We start from the raw sequence: 16,364 nt of genomic DNA, 5'->3' as shown, positions 1-16,364 counted from the left end.
GTCCTACATGATTAGTTTGCTAACTGGAAATCTCCAGCTATAACGTCCACGTATATTTGAGTGTATAGTAAGAAGGTAACGGTGTCTCTTAACATTACTGTTCTCATGATGTACAGTATGTCTGAAAGAGGGCAATGCTAATATGCTTTTATTACTTTCAGTAAAATGTGACACATGAAGAAAAAAACATTTATTAAACAGCCTTTTGAAACTAACTTTTTTGACAAGGTGCTTAGAATTGGTTACGTTAATTTAAAATGCTTAGATAGCGTAAGTCTGAAACTAAAAGACATTTCTGTTTACAGCGGCCGTTGCTTCATCGTTGCAGCCTTACAATTAGCGGGGCAGTTCATCTTTGCAGTGGGCGTGTCGTGAAAGACACGGTGGGCGTGGTGTTGAGGGCATTCTGTGACAGAATTTCCGTCACTGACGTGGTAGCTACTGTATATACCGCGTGCTGCAGTTCCTCTCAGTTTGCTCGTATGAGACCCTCGTGCTCAGACTTTTTCAGACAAAGTCGAACGTGGGGGTCTCGTACAGGTGGGAATGCCAGCAGTGAGGAAGATCGTGACATGCTGAGCGGCTTTAGATTTGAGGAGGTGCCTGAGGCCGCGTGGTTCGCTTTTAAGTGTCAGGGACTGAGTGCTATGTGGAGGAGGAGGCTGCACAGCAAATCGCACCTTCACAAGTTTATTGTGGTGACGGGTGTCGCGCACTTTTTAGCTGGTGCTACGTTAATTTATTTTCCGGTGATTGTCCCGTGAAATGTAATTCTACATCCGAATTTATGGAGGCGCGTTAAATTGGGATTAGTGATGGGCTGCTCGATACTGACTTGTTGTCACTGTGCCAGGCTGCTTCGCGGCTTGTTTCAAATGCGGCCGTCACGTGATTTCGAGGCACGCTAGCGTCATGACGTCATTTGGTCCCAGTAGATATTGCTGCAGATGGGCTTGTCGCTACCCATTCTGCGGTGCCTGTCGCTACCTGGTCTGCGCTGCCTACCCAATTTGCGCACACATGTGCAGAGCTTAACTATTACGACCCTGCACAATCTGCGTTTTTTTTTTACTTTGCGACACGAGTCCCCATCCGATTTGTCTCGCGCACGCGCTCTCTACTTAATTAAAATTCATTTCACGAGGCTGCCCTATTTGTTCTGCGCATGTCGAATGTTTTACGACACACGAGAAAAAAAGTTACCGTGGGATTTTAATTTCTCGGTCTGCATTAACAAATAGAACTTCCGCCATTCGAGTGAGAAGGAGAAAGAAGAGTGTTATAAAGAATTGGAGCATATTGAATTTTTCTCCGGGAAGAAGAATATTTTTTCACTTCTTGAAAAAAAATGAAGACTTTTCAATTTTACAATGACTTGAAAGAATATCTTTTACGGGAAGAATTTAGCAACAATTTAACGGTCAGAGAGTGAAGTGAAATACGACATGTGTCCGTGAATTTTATGATTAAAGGTACTGTATGTAATGTTTATTGAATGCTTTTCAGTTTTTTGAGAATACAGTATATACTGTAATATAATCTAGATATATTTAGGATTATCTGACGCTTTGTTTAATAATTGGAATATTACAAAATTTACCGTTTTAAATAGGCTGGTGATTTCAATGAACGCGCATGAATATTTTGAAATATGCAAAACTTTTAATAAATTGTGTTATTAAAAAAACTGCTCAGGTGGACTTTCCTGTTATTTACTGATTTATACTTGATTAATGGATTAGTAGGTTTTCTCTTTTTGGGAATATGAAAAACTGAACTGCCTAGATGTACAGTATCTCAGATCAGGTGTCTAAATTTTACAATTCTTTTAAAGAGAGAAGTAAATTGGTATCCACTAACGAATGTTAAAATGTGTTTCTTCTTATGCAACTCCCCAACATTAGAGCACAATATCGTAGTCTGTGTGTGAATCCTCGCAATCCCAGTAACTGTTGTGTTTTTCTCATTGTATGAGTTTCAATAGAAATAAAACCAGGCTGTTTCATTTGAAAAGTAAAGCACACATTCTTAGGGGTATTATGCTTTGTTACTCGGTAATTGGTGTATGTCTTCACTATAATGTGATGTGGTCAGATTTCAGTTACATGCCAGCAACTTTTGTATTCTGCTCTTTCTTAATTTTGGATAGTCCATCATCCATGCCCTGGCTGCTCTACAGGGTGTATCAGGACAGGAGGCAGAAGACTTATTTCTTGGTGGCCCAGAATACAGTATCAGGTAAAAGTCAAGTCTAGGAATGTTTGAAGTAAGTGTTTAAATATTTCTTGTTTATTATTTTTATATTTTACTTGCCTTAGTGAAGTGGAAGAATTTAACCGAAAGATAGGGCAGCAATTAAAGAAGGAGGGAATGCTGTGATATCTGTTGGAATAGAAGATGGTGCTACTGCCCAGTGCTTCCAGAATCCTTCATTTGAGTCTTGGGTCTGAATCTACGGCGTCATTGCCAAGTATTCTGGGGTAATGTATCTTGTTTTGTTTACATTTTGTTTTTCTTCATATTCTAAGCTCATTTACTTGACCTTAGCTTTAATAAACTGGATGGCTGTCTCCTTCACAATTGATTTTAAAGTGCTATACTATTCATTACATAAAAAGCTCTGAACAGTTTAGTCCCTTGCTGTATTTGGTACTGTCTCTCCTCCAACACTCCTCAGTGTAATCTTTAATCCACAACCACTAATTTGCTTATGAAAGAACTGGTGAAGCAGCTTGCACATGTACACCAAAAATATAGAATGGCAGCTATAAATGAAAAACCTTTCAAATACTTTTAAAACTCCATTTTAAACTTCACCTCTGCTTAATTCCCACTTCTATCAGTTTATGATTTACTTCTGGTTTATGAATGGAACTGCATACACTTTGATAGATTTACACCAGATAATAACCATTGTGTTTTTTTTTTTGTCCAGTGATGCCCTTTGCCAGGCACCCTGGTCAAGTCTTGTGCAACTGACTGTGGTGCTGAAGAGAGAAGATTTCTGAAGACCCTCTTGAAGTGGAGCTGCAATTGGATTAACACCACAACAGTATGCTTGGTGAGAATGTCCACAGGGGCCTGGGGGGGCTGTGACCTTGTGACCTGAGACGTTGTTTTGTCAATCATCCTGACCAACTGGACCTTCTTGTGTTCTTCAACAGGACCATCTGACCAGCAGATATATTTAAGGAGAAGGACCTTTCAATTTTCCTCTTGTGTACTTTTTAATTGTATATATATTTTTTCGTTTTCATAAAGTTATATATATTTGTTAAGCAGTTTAGCAGTTTGGGCTTTATTAGTATTAAAATATGTTAGAAGTTATCTGTGGAATAATTTTAATAATCAAAATAGCAAAACAATGTAACTTTAAATTTTCTGTGCTCTGGGTAAAAAATGTTAAAGCTATGTGCTGATTTTTTTTACTTCTTTGGTTTTTTTGTACATTTGACAAATGTTTTTTTTTAGGTGCATTGTTCTCACATTGTTCACTTTTGTTGTTCTCATAACATTTATTCAATAAAATTTGCATGAAAAGTGTATTTCCTTTTTCATTATTCAGTTATTAACTCACATTTAAGACACTATATGGGTGAATAAAAGCCATTTAAATTTGAGTACAAGACGAGCAATAGTATCACAGAAGATGGTGCTGGGGTTGTGCTTTATGTGGGTTAGACATGAAATGAAGATTTCTTTTTCTTTAAAAAGACTGTTTATGCAATCCACTATCACCGCTACAAAGTTTTGTAAACCATGATGCCCTATGACGTGTGTATTTCATTAATAATAATATGTAAAGTTATTTTTAAAGAGTTTTTCCAGGGATGAAAAGTGCATCAACAGTTCATTTTTACATATATACACACTTATTTTGACTAACTGCATGAAAGCCTGGTACAACAGCTGCACCAAACCTGCCAAAAAAGCCCAGTAGTGGATCATAAAAACATTACAAGACGTTCAATGGAACTGAACTGCCATCACTTGATCATCGATACAAGATTCCCTGTGTAAGAAGAGCTGAACACATCATCAAGGAGAACACTCATCTTGGACAGAACTTGTCTGAGCTTCTCCCATCTGGCAGGCATTTCAGATATATAAATGCAAAGAATTATTATTATTATCAATCTGTATGCTACAAATAGACAAAAAAAAAACTTTTTTCCAACTGCAATAAACTTACTGAACTCGTATATCTCCTCAATCTGAAATCGTTTTCATTGATCATGTACAATTAATGTAGTATAGGTAATCTATACTGCTGTGCATTTATGAAATAATAATCCATCCTGGTTACTTTAACTTTATATATGGCATCTTGCCAATATTTTGAACATATTTTGTATGATTACTCAGTTTTTAGTTCATACTTTATTTATTTATTGCATAGTTGTATATCTGAACTATTTCACATTGGAATTTAAATGCAACGTGAAGTTGACACGAGTAATTTCGTTGCGTTACTCAATGACAATAAACTACTTGAATACATCTATTTTTAAAACTGTCATTTATTTTTTATATGTAGACTATAATAACATATGCAATGGTTAAATACTTCTTTGTACAATGGGAACTGAAAAATGAAGTGCTATGTAAACTAAACGAAGCGATCTCAGTGATAAACAATTAACGTTTATAACGAGGAGTACGACAAGCTTAATTCAGCCCTGAAAACAGAACGTACAATGAATATTTAATAATATTATCATTATGGTCAACTACTACGGCATTTAAACAAAAATACTGTACTGCCCGTTGTGTATCGACATGCGCAGTTGAGAGCGATCCGTGCCGTAAAGCGAAATGTTTAGTATATATTTTTATTATTAAGCGCATGCGGAGTGTGTTATTGCATACGTATTGAACGAAAACGTCATCACTCACTTTACGGTGCTGCCCAATCTGCTTAACGCATGTGTGAACACTTTACGGCATGCTAGGCTTTCAATACGCCTGCGCGCGCAAATCTGGTAGGCTCGCAGATCGGGTAGCGACAGGCACGCGGTAGCGGCGACCAAATCGTCAACTAACTACGCCTGCGCAGATATCAATGACGTCATGACGCTAGCGTGCCTCAAAATCACGTGACAGACTCATTTCAAACAAGTCTCAGAGTAGCGCTTCGAGACCTCGCTTAGTCAGTATTGATTAGCTTATCACTAAATTGCTCTTATGAGACCTTCTTGCTGCGACTTCTTCACAGCCATTAGATCAAGCAAAAGTGCGGTAAGTGAGATAAAGTCTAACGTGGCGATCGCGTACAGGTGGGAATGCCAGCAGTGAGGAAGATCTCGACATGGTGAGTGGCTTTAAATTTGAGGATGTACCTGAAGCCGCGTGGTTTGATTTTAAGTGCTGGGGATTGAGCGCCACGTGGAGGAGGGGGGGCACAGCAAATCGCACCTTCGCGAGTTTATTGTGCATGACGGGGGTCGCGCACTTTTTAGCCAGTGCTACGTTACTTTATTTTCCTGTCGGTGTCCCGTGAAATGTAATGCTACATCCAGGGCCGGATTTTCCTATAGGCTAACTAGGCTTCAGCCTAGGGCCTCAAGATCAAGAGGGGCCCACATTCAAAGTGTTAGCAAAATTTTATTATCTCTAATGTAATTTACAAACTTAAAAATGGAAGGTGAAAGGGCGTCATAAGTGGAATAGCCTAGGGCCTCTTTTCATATAAATCCGGCCCTGGCTACATCTGACTTGGAGGTGCGTTAAATTGGGATTGCTGTCTTCGCTCTCGTGCACTTTTCCTCGCCGCTTTGCCTTTTGATTTCGCGCATGCTCTGAAATGTGGCTGTCCGTCGGGCACGCGCTTGTTCAGCCGCTCGCTCCCGCACGGCCCCGTCGTGCATTTCTGATTTTTCTCGAGCTTTCCTAGAAATTTGATTCTGTTCATCTGGACAAAGTTTTTAAGTGGGAGAAATATTTCCGAGACTTATCCAAGTCTCTTCCTCAGTCTCAATTGACTGCAGGTTTCCCCAACCTTATAAACAGTACCTTTGCTTAATCACAGAGACTAGCACCATTGACAAAGGGCCAGTTGATCAGTGATATGCAAATTGTCCACTGATTAGTAGACGTGTGAACCATTCATAGAGGGTTGAGGAATGGCTGCAATCACAGCATTGTAAGATGGCGACAGATGTACCCTTAGGCCCTCCTCTGTTCAGAGATGGTCGTTCCTTTTTCTGTCGCCATCTTACAATGCTGTGATTGCAGCCATTCCTCAACCCTCTATGAATGGTTCACACGTCTACTAATCAGTGGACAATTTGCATATCACTGATCAACTGGCCCTTTGTCAATGGTGCTAGTCTCTGTGATTAAGCAAAGGTACTGTTTATAAGGTTGGGGAAACCTGCAGTCAATTGAGACTGAGGAAGAGACTTGGATAAGTCTCGAAATATTTCTCCCACTTAAAAACTTTGTCCAGATGAACAGAATCAAATTTCTAGGATTTCCTTACCTGGATTATTGAGCATGCATCGAGACATCTCGAGCTCTGCGTTTTCTTTACGTTTTTTCCTCTTTACTCTAAAGCCGCCATCGGTGAACTTTAATAAAGTGGCAGCGAACGATGTAACTTTACAAGGCGCGTTCAGTTTCCATTGCCAGCAGTTTGTCTCATACTGAGACCTATTAGAAATAACTTTAAATATTTTTTTATGTTTTCTTATCAGGAAAGATGCTCGTGCATTTTACCTTTGATTTGTTTAATGGGAAAATACAAACATTACACAAGCTAGTAGGGTCCGTGTACTTTTTGGTATTTGAAATTTCATTTTAGAAACAAAAACGAAAATGAAAGGAATTTTCAGATTTTGATTTTTAATTAAAAAATAAAATGATGGAAAATAAGGTATTTTTAAATTATGTGGTAACAAATAGCAGTCATAAACTTAAAATTACACAAACCTTTCTGGATTTTTTTGTGATTCAAAAAATTAAAGTGTAATAGCTCAAAAACAACAAAACAGACGCATTTATAGCTTTTGTCACCTCTATCTCCAAATGTGAGTCTGAGAGTCGACAGCCCGAGATTTGCTCAGCACATATCTTTCTAACATTTCTTGCAGAAAACCCTCTCGCTTCTCCGTTGTTCATATGAAAGACGCTCAGATATAATTTTCGATGACAGGCCTTGTTTTGCTATCTCCAAAATCACGCCCGAGTACTGTTCCAACGTCATGATGATGGTCCAGTCTACACACCAGTGACCAGTGTTTTGCTGCAGGTGGCGCATTACCTGACCAGGGGCCTCATGTATAAACGGTGTGTACGCACAGAAATGTTGCGTACGAATGTTTCCACGCTCAAATCGCGATGTATAAAACTTAAACTTGGCGTAAAGCCACACACACTTCCATGGTAACTCATACCTTGGCGTACGCAATTTCTCCGCTCGGTTTTTGCAGACTGGCGGCACCCAGCGTCAAAGCAGTGCTACTGTTCCTGTGTGGTCACCCTTTCTTTCTTAGCTCACATGACTGACGCGGCTTTATAAATACACTGAAACTAACTGCATATTGTTTATTAGTGTAATGCATCTGATTGTAATTAACCTGCAGCAATATAATGGTCCAGGGAATAGCCATAGTATTCCATATACCATAACTGCTTTAAGCGTTGTTATTCTTGCTGCATCTTCTTCTTTCATCTGATCCCGTTAAGGGCTGCCACAGCAAGATCTTCTTTTCCATATTACTCTCACTGCACCACTTGGAGTATTTATCTCACTGTATCTGAGTGGGGAATCACAGCAGCAGCTGATTGGAAAGAGAAATATCGGTATAGCAGCATGAAGCAGACACTGACTCAGCCACGGCAAAACGCTTTAGAGACTTCCCAGTATGGACTTCGTGGTTTAGAAAAGGTTTCATCCAAGAACTCTAAACACACTCAATCAGTCCATCAAGTGCTCCTTGTAGAACTGTGTGTACTTATAAGTACAATCACCTCACTGTAAACTTGCACTACAGTTATAATATTGCACAACCTGCGCCACTTTATAAAGCACGTATTTACATATGATGACGGTATTCATTTTTATGCAGCAAAATATGTTGATTATATTATACAGATATTATTTAAATGAAGTTAAAGTTTTATCTGTATTGTTAATAATTAAACATGTGAGGACACAGTGCCGCAGCGCTAGCTAGTTCAGGGATTGTTCCTGCATTGCGTTGTATTCTTGCACTGACACGACACTGGAAAGATAGACGGATATAATAATTAAACATGTACTACAAAGATATTTCAATGTTCCTTAAAAGCTTTGAAGAATCGGCGTACTAAGCTTACAGATGGTTTCACGTCTATTACAGAGCTGATTGTGTGGCGATTGGGCATTTGGAGAAAGAAAAGTAAGGACAGGAATTGGAGGTTAGTACGTTTGAAAGAGACAGTACTGCTGTGATAAATTATTTCATCAAAGGTCGCGCACGGCGCAGCAAGCCTCTTGTGTGAGATATGAACAATCACTGCGCCACCGTGTTCCCATGTTTAATAACATGCTTTCATTCCTATCATCATGAAAAAGATATCACGTATACATCTCAGTATTTTAATTATTCAGAGAGCTGTAATATCACGAATGTAATGGATTCTGCGTCCTGTCGGAGAAAGAGAGAGGACGGAAGCACGTAGTGATTCACACACACAGAGCACATAGAAGATCAAATACAAAACAAAGCATTTAACGTGCTACTTGAGAAACTAGTAAAATAAACGATTTTAAGATGAAGTTTATGATGTTCTACTTTAATGGCAAAATAAACTACGTGATTAAAGTGGAAATTTCGAGATTAAAGTTGGCATTTCGTGCTTTTTTCCCACTGTGTGCCTGTGTTTTTTGTTTGTACCCTAATAAGCTTTCATATGACACTCAGATGGTGGGCTACGACTTGCCTTTTCACGGCGACTTTGATATGTTATTTCTTTTTTATTTCGGGCACTGTGCGACTTTGTGAACTTGATCAACTCTGGCACTCTATTAACTTCTTTTGTTGATTATACCACTGTTAAACCAACAAATAGTACGTTTTTCCTTTGCCTCCACTTGGTATTCTCTGAAATTCTTATATATTTCCCCTGTGCTTTTCCCATTGTCTTTTCACTGAAGGCTATTTATATTGATTTGCATATTCAAAGAGGCGTAATTCTGGGAGGAGTTGGGGCGGGGACAGAAGGCGCGTGCACGTGTGTTACTTTTCATGCTGATCGGGATTTATGTAGTGGAAGAACGTGAAAGTTTGCGTGCGCACAGATTCCTGCATCTGGATTTTTCTGTGCGTACGCACAATCCCGCTTTTGTGCTTACGCCATGTTATAGTGTGAGTTCTACGCACGACGTTATACATGAGGCTCCAGGGGGGTATTTTTCGTACGTGGATTAGTCCTTTAGCCGGATATAATTGTTGACGATTTGGCCTGATCCTGGATCTGTCGGTTTTTCGAAACTCTTGCTGGATGTGTTGTCATAGCAACACATCCTAATCCTCAGACCTAGTGGGTATTTTCCGTGTGACGCTTAAACCATCCGAGATCAGGTGCCTCATCTTGGATGAGTTAATGCCGGTGACACTCATCCGGGATAGGTCGGTTTTTTCAAACGCAGCCGTGTATTAGATTAGTTAGCTGGATCTAATCATCCGAGATGAATGCGCGTGCCCGCGCTGATTGAAAAGCCCATATATATTGAGTCTAGAAAACATGATGAGCAAGTCTTTGATAGGCTGTAACAAAATGACAAAAGAACGGGCGCATTTTTTTTTTTCACACGCGGCGCAAGACCTTTCATTCGAAGGACATGAAGAATTTCAAGATTTAATATGCACAAGGAGTAACACTGCAAAAAGCAGCCCAAACCAGAAAAGACAGCTGGCAAAAAGTGGTAGACAAATGAAATGCGTGTGCATTGTACTTACTGAAAGCAGCGTTTCATTTCCTATATGTCAGATTAATTATTATTTAATATGTCATAATTCCAGATTAAATGTGAGCACAAGGAGAACACGGGAACAGGTTAAAGTGAAGTACAAGAATATACTTCAAACTGGTAAATATTGGTATATAACTATTTAAAGAATTGTTTTTTTATATTATATATGATTATTTATGTCAACATTAATTTTAAAGCTTTTAAAAGCTTCATGTCCTTCGAATAAAAGGTCCTGCTCCGCTTGTGTGGGAAAAAAAATGCGCCCGTTCTTTCGTCATGTTGTTACAGCCTATCAAAGACTTGCTGATCATGTTTTCTAGACTCAATATATTTGGGCTTTTCACTCAGCATGGTCTTTAGTTACGATTCCTGCTGAAGTCTCTTTTTAAAGGGCATATCCACTTGTGGTTTTCCACCTCCTCAGATGCTCCATTTCTTTTCCAGCTGCTTACCTCTTCCTGCTTTGCTGACTCAGCTGATATCTCCGTGATTTCCACACACAAGTCCCATAGTTGCAGTTCTTTAGTCTCTGGGTTCAACTTGCAGATTATCTACACTTGATGTGGCAACAGACCCTTCTGTGTCAGCAGAGCTGTCCGGATCAGTAAACTCTAAATTATACCAAGTTCTGCTTTGGCAGCCCAATCTAATACTTTATCTGTGTGCCACCATCTTCCGTCCACATATCTCACAGTTTGCCCCTTTTTTAGACAAACACAATGACTCCGTCTTAACCTGTGAGTTTGCTCAATTTCAACATCAACATCTTCTACTGGGACTGAAGTGTTTAGAGTCTCCTTCTCATCTCCAGTGTCTTCATTATCTGATGTAGTGTTAGATAAATCTCTCTCTTCATCTCTCTCACTGCTGGTGGTCTGTCGATTGTCACCTTTATCGTTGACTTTACGTAGTCTAGAATGGTGGGCCCTTCCAAGAGCACCTCCACGTCTGACACATTTTCACAACTCCATCCTGTCCAATGACATCTGCAGGTCCCTTCCATTCTGCATAGTCCATTCTTTGTCATCCACATTGTCTCAGATTTATCATTTTCAGAATTCACCTGTCTCTGGAGTGCTCTCCGTATTCGGTCTGAACACTCGGCTTCAGTAAATGCTCTTCTTGGAGTGTGCAGCGCTGGAATATGTCCTCCACTGACACACTCCTAGTGGTGCCTTCTAGGGCCGGTGGTCTGTCCACGAGAACACAAGTAAGATTTGAATTTCAGCCAAACACCGGCTGATTTGAGCTGTACTTATAAACATTGTGTATGGTATTCTTTACCATTAGTGCCCCGTGGCACTAATCTGGCACTAACAGTCACATCCAGTATTCTTTATCACTTTCTGTGTAATTTCTGTGAGTGTCTGATTGTGTCTCTCAGGTAGTCCATTACCTCAGGGACTGTATGCAGTGGTGGTCTTTGTTTCAATGTTAAAATTCTCTGCCATCTCTCTGATTCCCCACCATTATCACTAAGTAGTTTCTGTGGAGCTCCATGTACTCTTATCTGAGAACGAATGAATGAATTGTCACAATTTCTGATGGTCTCTTTGTCTTTACAACGCTTCCTGCACTGAAACATGTGAATGTGTCAATGATGTGAAGACCCCGTAGTCCTGTTTGACGTTAATGTCAGTCTATAGCCATCAAAGCCCTAAATATGATGGCTTTGATAGACCTGCCATTGCTGTGTCCAAACATGATGGTGCTGTGTAGATAAAGTGTTGTCATATCTACATGGTGGCACTGAAATGTATGTGTAGCAGCGTTTTTCCAAAATTACCAAAGTGCAGCAGCTCTAACTCAAAAAATGAGATTCAACAAAAGTCTGACACACAGAAGTAATTCCACAGACAAAATACCCTTTGTTTTTAAAAGTTTAGGTAAAATTCAAAGTAAAACAGTTAAAAAAAAAAAAAAAAGAATTTAAAGTACCAAACAAAAAGAAAAATTCTTGTTAAGAAAAATTCTGTTCAAAGCTTAAATCTTGTTACATCTCAAATCGTTACTATTTACTTCTGTGTTGTCTTTGTTGTCTGTGTACTGGGACCTGTTCTAAACACAACTGACTTAATTATCACACTGTATCTCAGTTATAACAAGAAAGTTCTATCTCTTACATCCCTAATGTACAGGGGGAAATGACTATAGCATTGTCTATGACTATGGGAGAAATTTATATTCTATTCAAATTGGGCATATTATTTTTACTGACTTTATGAAGTTAATTCTTCCACTTTTATTTTAACAGGGCTTTCCCATTTCACTTGTCCATACACTGAGGTGTCTAATGGCCTCCAGCTCAGGGCTGTCCATGTGAGAAGAGAATCTGAGAAGAGAAGGGCAGACACATAAAGGAGAGAGAAGAGTTTCCCACAGAACATGGCCTCTGCCAAAGAAGATGGCGTGGATGAAATAACGGTGGACTTTAAAGAAGAGACTGTGAGTGGCTCACACCAGAGGATGTGTGTGTGAAGCTGGAGGATCACGAAGAAAGAATTTCAGTTTTTAAAGAGGAGGAGGGAGTGCAAAGGGGTGACTGCTGCCAATAAAGCTGAGGATTTGAATGATTTCTCAGGTGGTCTTGAACTTCAAAAGCATGAAACTGAGGATATTTTCAAGCAAGATGCCTGTGAAGAATCTCCATCCAGTTTACAGCCCTGGTCCACTAATACGGGGCAACTGGTTACGCAGGAGAATTCTGTAGAGCTGAAATCAGAGTCTGAAGAGAATATCACAGAGGGAAATGGGAGAGAAGGAGAAGAGTCACCTGGGAGTGTTGGAATAAGTGAGTAATGTGATTAAATTTTCTGCTCCATTTCTCCTTTTGATTTCGCGCATGCTCCGAACTGTGTTGTCTGACGGGCACGCGCTTGTTCAGCCGCTCACATCCCGCACGGCACAGTCGTTCATTTCTGATTTTTCTCGAGCACTGCGTGTTCTTTTCCTTTTTCCTCTAACGATATCAACGGCAAACTTTAATAAAGTGGCATTTATAAATTCAAACAGTGGGTGCTTTTATGTTTTTAGAAGATTGAAATGTGAGTGGAAAACACGGTTAATTGAATTTTAACTTGAACATCATGAAGCTCTGACTTTAGCTGTGGCGTATGTTTGGCCAACAGCGCATTGCGTTCAATGAGATATTTAAAGTCATATTTTGTTAAAGACATGTATATTTCTTAAATTGTGTGGCAGTTAAGGCAGAAATGTCCACAAATAGAAATAAATTAGAATAAAATCCTCACCCCTGTGCACTAAATAAGAGTGAATTTACTGAAGGCAGTACACACCTAATATGTGCCTCATCTTTTTTTTGTAATCATTCCATACAAATTTGTCAATTTTTACAAAAAATAGGATTGAAAACAAATCAACCCCCATCCCTGAGAAAGAGAGCATGGCCAACGGAGCAAAACTTAAAGCTAATAAAACTACATAAATTGATGAGTTTTAATAGGTGGATAAAGATAAATGGAGACAAAAAAGAAATGGAAAGAGAATCTACTTCCTAAGTGCTTTAAAAGCTTATTCTAAAATATTGATTAGATCCTTCCAGGTTTTAAAATAAGTTCTGCACAGATCCTCTAACTGAGAATTTGATTTTTTTTCAATTTCAATTAATTTAAAACATCAGTTACCCACTGACTTAAAAGAGGATAGTTAGGATTCTTCCAGTTTAGCAAAATAAGTCTGTGTGCCAATAGTGAATTGTTTGTTCTTCTCCACTTTAAGCCCCTCTGTGAGCCCACCAAACCCAGCTGTTAATGGGATAGGAGGGATTGTGACACCAAGCATGTCTGAAAGGCACTTAAACATTTTGGTCCAAAATTATGTTAATTTGGGCGGCACGGTGGCGCAGTGGGTAGCGCTGCTGCCTCGCAGTTGGGGGACCTGGGTTCGCTTCCCGGGTCCTCCCTGCGTGGAGTTTGCATGTTCTCCCCGTATCCGGGCGCTCCGGTTTCCTCCCACAGTCCAAAGACATGCGGTTAGGTGGATTGGTGATTGTAACTTGGCCCTAGTGTGTGCTTGGTGTGTGGGTGTATTTGTGTGTGTCCTGCGGTGGGTTGGCACCCTGCCCGGGATTGGTTTCTGCCTTGTGCCCTGTATTGGCTGGGATTGGCTCCAGCAGACCCCGTGACCCTGTGTTCGGATTCAGCGGGTTGGACAATGGATGGATGGATGATGTTAATTTGGCACAGGCCCAAAACATGTGACCCAGTGAGGTTGGGACTTGATTGCAGCATTCGCAGGTTAGATCTTGCCCTGGAAACATTTTGGACAGTTTTAAGTGAGACATATGTGCTCGATATATAATTTTGAGTTGAATAATTGTATTCTTTGTGCTTCTGGAGCTCGAGTGAATTCTCTGCATTCCTACCTTCCACTCCTTTTCTGATATGTTGAGCGAGAGATCCTTTTCCCATTGTCTTCTTTGGATCTTTGAAGGGAGGGACTGTAAAATAATTTTATATATTGCAGAAATGCTGTCTGAGTCCTCGAAACTGAGTAATATTATTTTCCAGCATAGAGGAAGGTGAGAGTTGAGGGAAAATCAGGCAGGTTCTGTTTAACAAAGTTTCTAATTTGAAGATAGTGAAAAAAATGTGTTGCTGGAAAGTTTAATTTGGAGTGTAATTGTTCATAGGATGCAAAGATGTTGTCTATAAAAATATCTCTAAGCAATTTAATCCCAAATGTTTTCCAGATATTAAAAACTGCATATGTTTGCGAGGGTTGAAAAAGGTGGTTCTCCTGCAGAGGTGCCACAGAAAAGATTCTCCATCTTAAAATGCTTTCTACATTGGTTCCATATTCCGAGTAAGTGAAACACAATTGGGTTGTTAGTATATTGGCGACAAGTTGCATTTATTGGGGCACAAAGCAGGGAATATAAAAAAAAGTACTGCAGGATTTTATTTCTATTGCAGACCAAGCCTGTATATGTTAATCTATTTGTGTCCATGTCATGGTTTTTATAGCTTGTATGTTTGCTGCCCAGTAATAAAACTGAAATTTGGGTAGAACCGTGCCACCTTCTGATTTAGGTCTTTGTGGGGTCGCTCTTTGGATACGTGGATTTTTGAGTTCTAAATAAATGAGGTGATGGTTGAATCTAATTGCTTAATAAATGATTTATTAATGTATATTGGAATGTTTTGAAATAAAGAGAATCTTACGAAGGATTTTCGTCTTAATAATGTAAATTCTTCCAGCTAAAGACAGCAATTTTGTTGATGAAGAGCTTTATGTTGTGATGTTTACCCCGAGGTATTTAAACTTATCTGCAATGATAAAAGGGAAGGTGTCCAATCTAATATCGTATGCTTGAGAATTCACTGGAAAGAGTACACTTTTAGTCTAGTTAATTCTGAGACCAATGATAATTTGAAATTCTGTAAGTGCTGTTAAGACTGCAGGCACAGTATTTTGTGGGACTGATATATACAGTACCGTATCATCTACATATAGAGAAATCTTCTGTTTAAGCCCTTCTCTGATAATCCCCTTCATCTGATAAGCATTTCAACAGTGAACTGCCAGTGGTTCAATGATGATTGCAAACAGCAGTGGTGACAAGGGGCATCCTTGACTGGTACCACATTCTAGTTTAAAGTAGTCTGAACAAATGTTGTTAATACAAACTGAAGCTTCTGGATTGGTATACAGTAGTTTCATCCATGCACAAATGTTCGAGCCAAACCCTAATTTCTCTAATGTAGTGAAAAGGTAGTTCCATTCAATCATATCAAATGCTTTTTCTGTATCCAACGATAATAATATCTCCGGGGTGTTTAACTTTGCAGGTGAATATATTACATTAAACGGGCATCGGAGATTGGAAGCTAAGTGTCGGCCTTTAATAAATCCAGTTTGATCATGTTATATTACCGAAGGCTGCACTTTCTCCATCCTTCTAGCTTGAACTTTGGAGAGTGTCTTAATGTCATTATTCAGAAGTGAAATTGGTCTGTATGATGCACATTGTAATACATCCTTATTTTGTTAAGGAACGGTGATTAATACTTGGCAAAAAGTTTGAGGTAGAATTTGATTGTCTCTAGCTTCTGTAAATGTTGCTAATAAGAGGGGAGCTAGCTGAGTGGAGAATTTCTTATAAAATTCTACAGGGTAGCCATCAGGGCTTTCTGCTTTCCCGATTTTCAAGTTACTTTATAGCATCTAATAATTCTGATAGCACCAGAGGTATATCCAGTTCCTCTGCACTAAAAGTATCTATTTGTGGTATCTGTAATGTATCAAGAAATGCATTAGATTACGTGTTGTCTTCTGTAAACTCAGTAGAATATAAGGATTTATAGTAGTCTCTAAATGTGTGCATTACATTTTTATGGTCAATGATTTTATCCCCGTCCGTGTTGGTGATTGCTGGGATTGCATT

General features: G+C 39.3%; 1 protein-coding gene, 1 long non-coding RNA gene and 1 pseudogene across 2 annotated transcripts in view; 2 read left to right on the top strand and 1 right to left on the bottom strand.

Moving 5' to 3' along the window:
• LOC114652498 (oocyte zinc finger protein XlCOF6-like) overlaps positions 1 to 16,364 on the bottom strand; it is a 389,468-nt pseudogene that overhangs the window by 37,243 nt on the left and 335,861 nt on the right.
• On the top strand, positions 1,125 to 3,403 carry LOC127527863 (uncharacterized). Its single transcript, XR_007935023.1, has 4 exons — positions 1,125 to 1,472; positions 2,150 to 2,238; positions 2,319 to 2,480; positions 2,936 to 3,403. It is a non-coding gene; the product is annotated as an uncharacterized LOC127527863 (long non-coding RNA).
• LOC114652545 (tripartite motif-containing protein 16-like) overlaps positions 5,091 to 16,364 on the top strand; it is a 111,188-nt gene continuing 99,914 nt past the window's right edge. The window contains exons 1-2 of the mRNA XM_051927850.1: positions 5,091 to 5,238; positions 12,213 to 12,749. The gene's annotated coding sequence lies outside the window, so the exon portion shown is untranslated. The remainder of the gene's footprint in view (positions 5,239 to 12,212; positions 12,750 to 16,364) is intronic.

This window comes from Erpetoichthys calabaricus, chromosome 5, assembly GCF_900747795.2.
Source record: "Erpetoichthys calabaricus chromosome 5, fErpCal1.3, whole genome shotgun sequence".
Taxonomy (NCBI): Eukaryota; Metazoa; Chordata; class Cladistia; order Polypteriformes; family Polypteridae; genus Erpetoichthys; species Erpetoichthys calabaricus.
The sequence above is the reverse complement of the archived record's forward strand: the minus strand, read 5'-3'. Positions and strand labels throughout refer to the sequence as shown.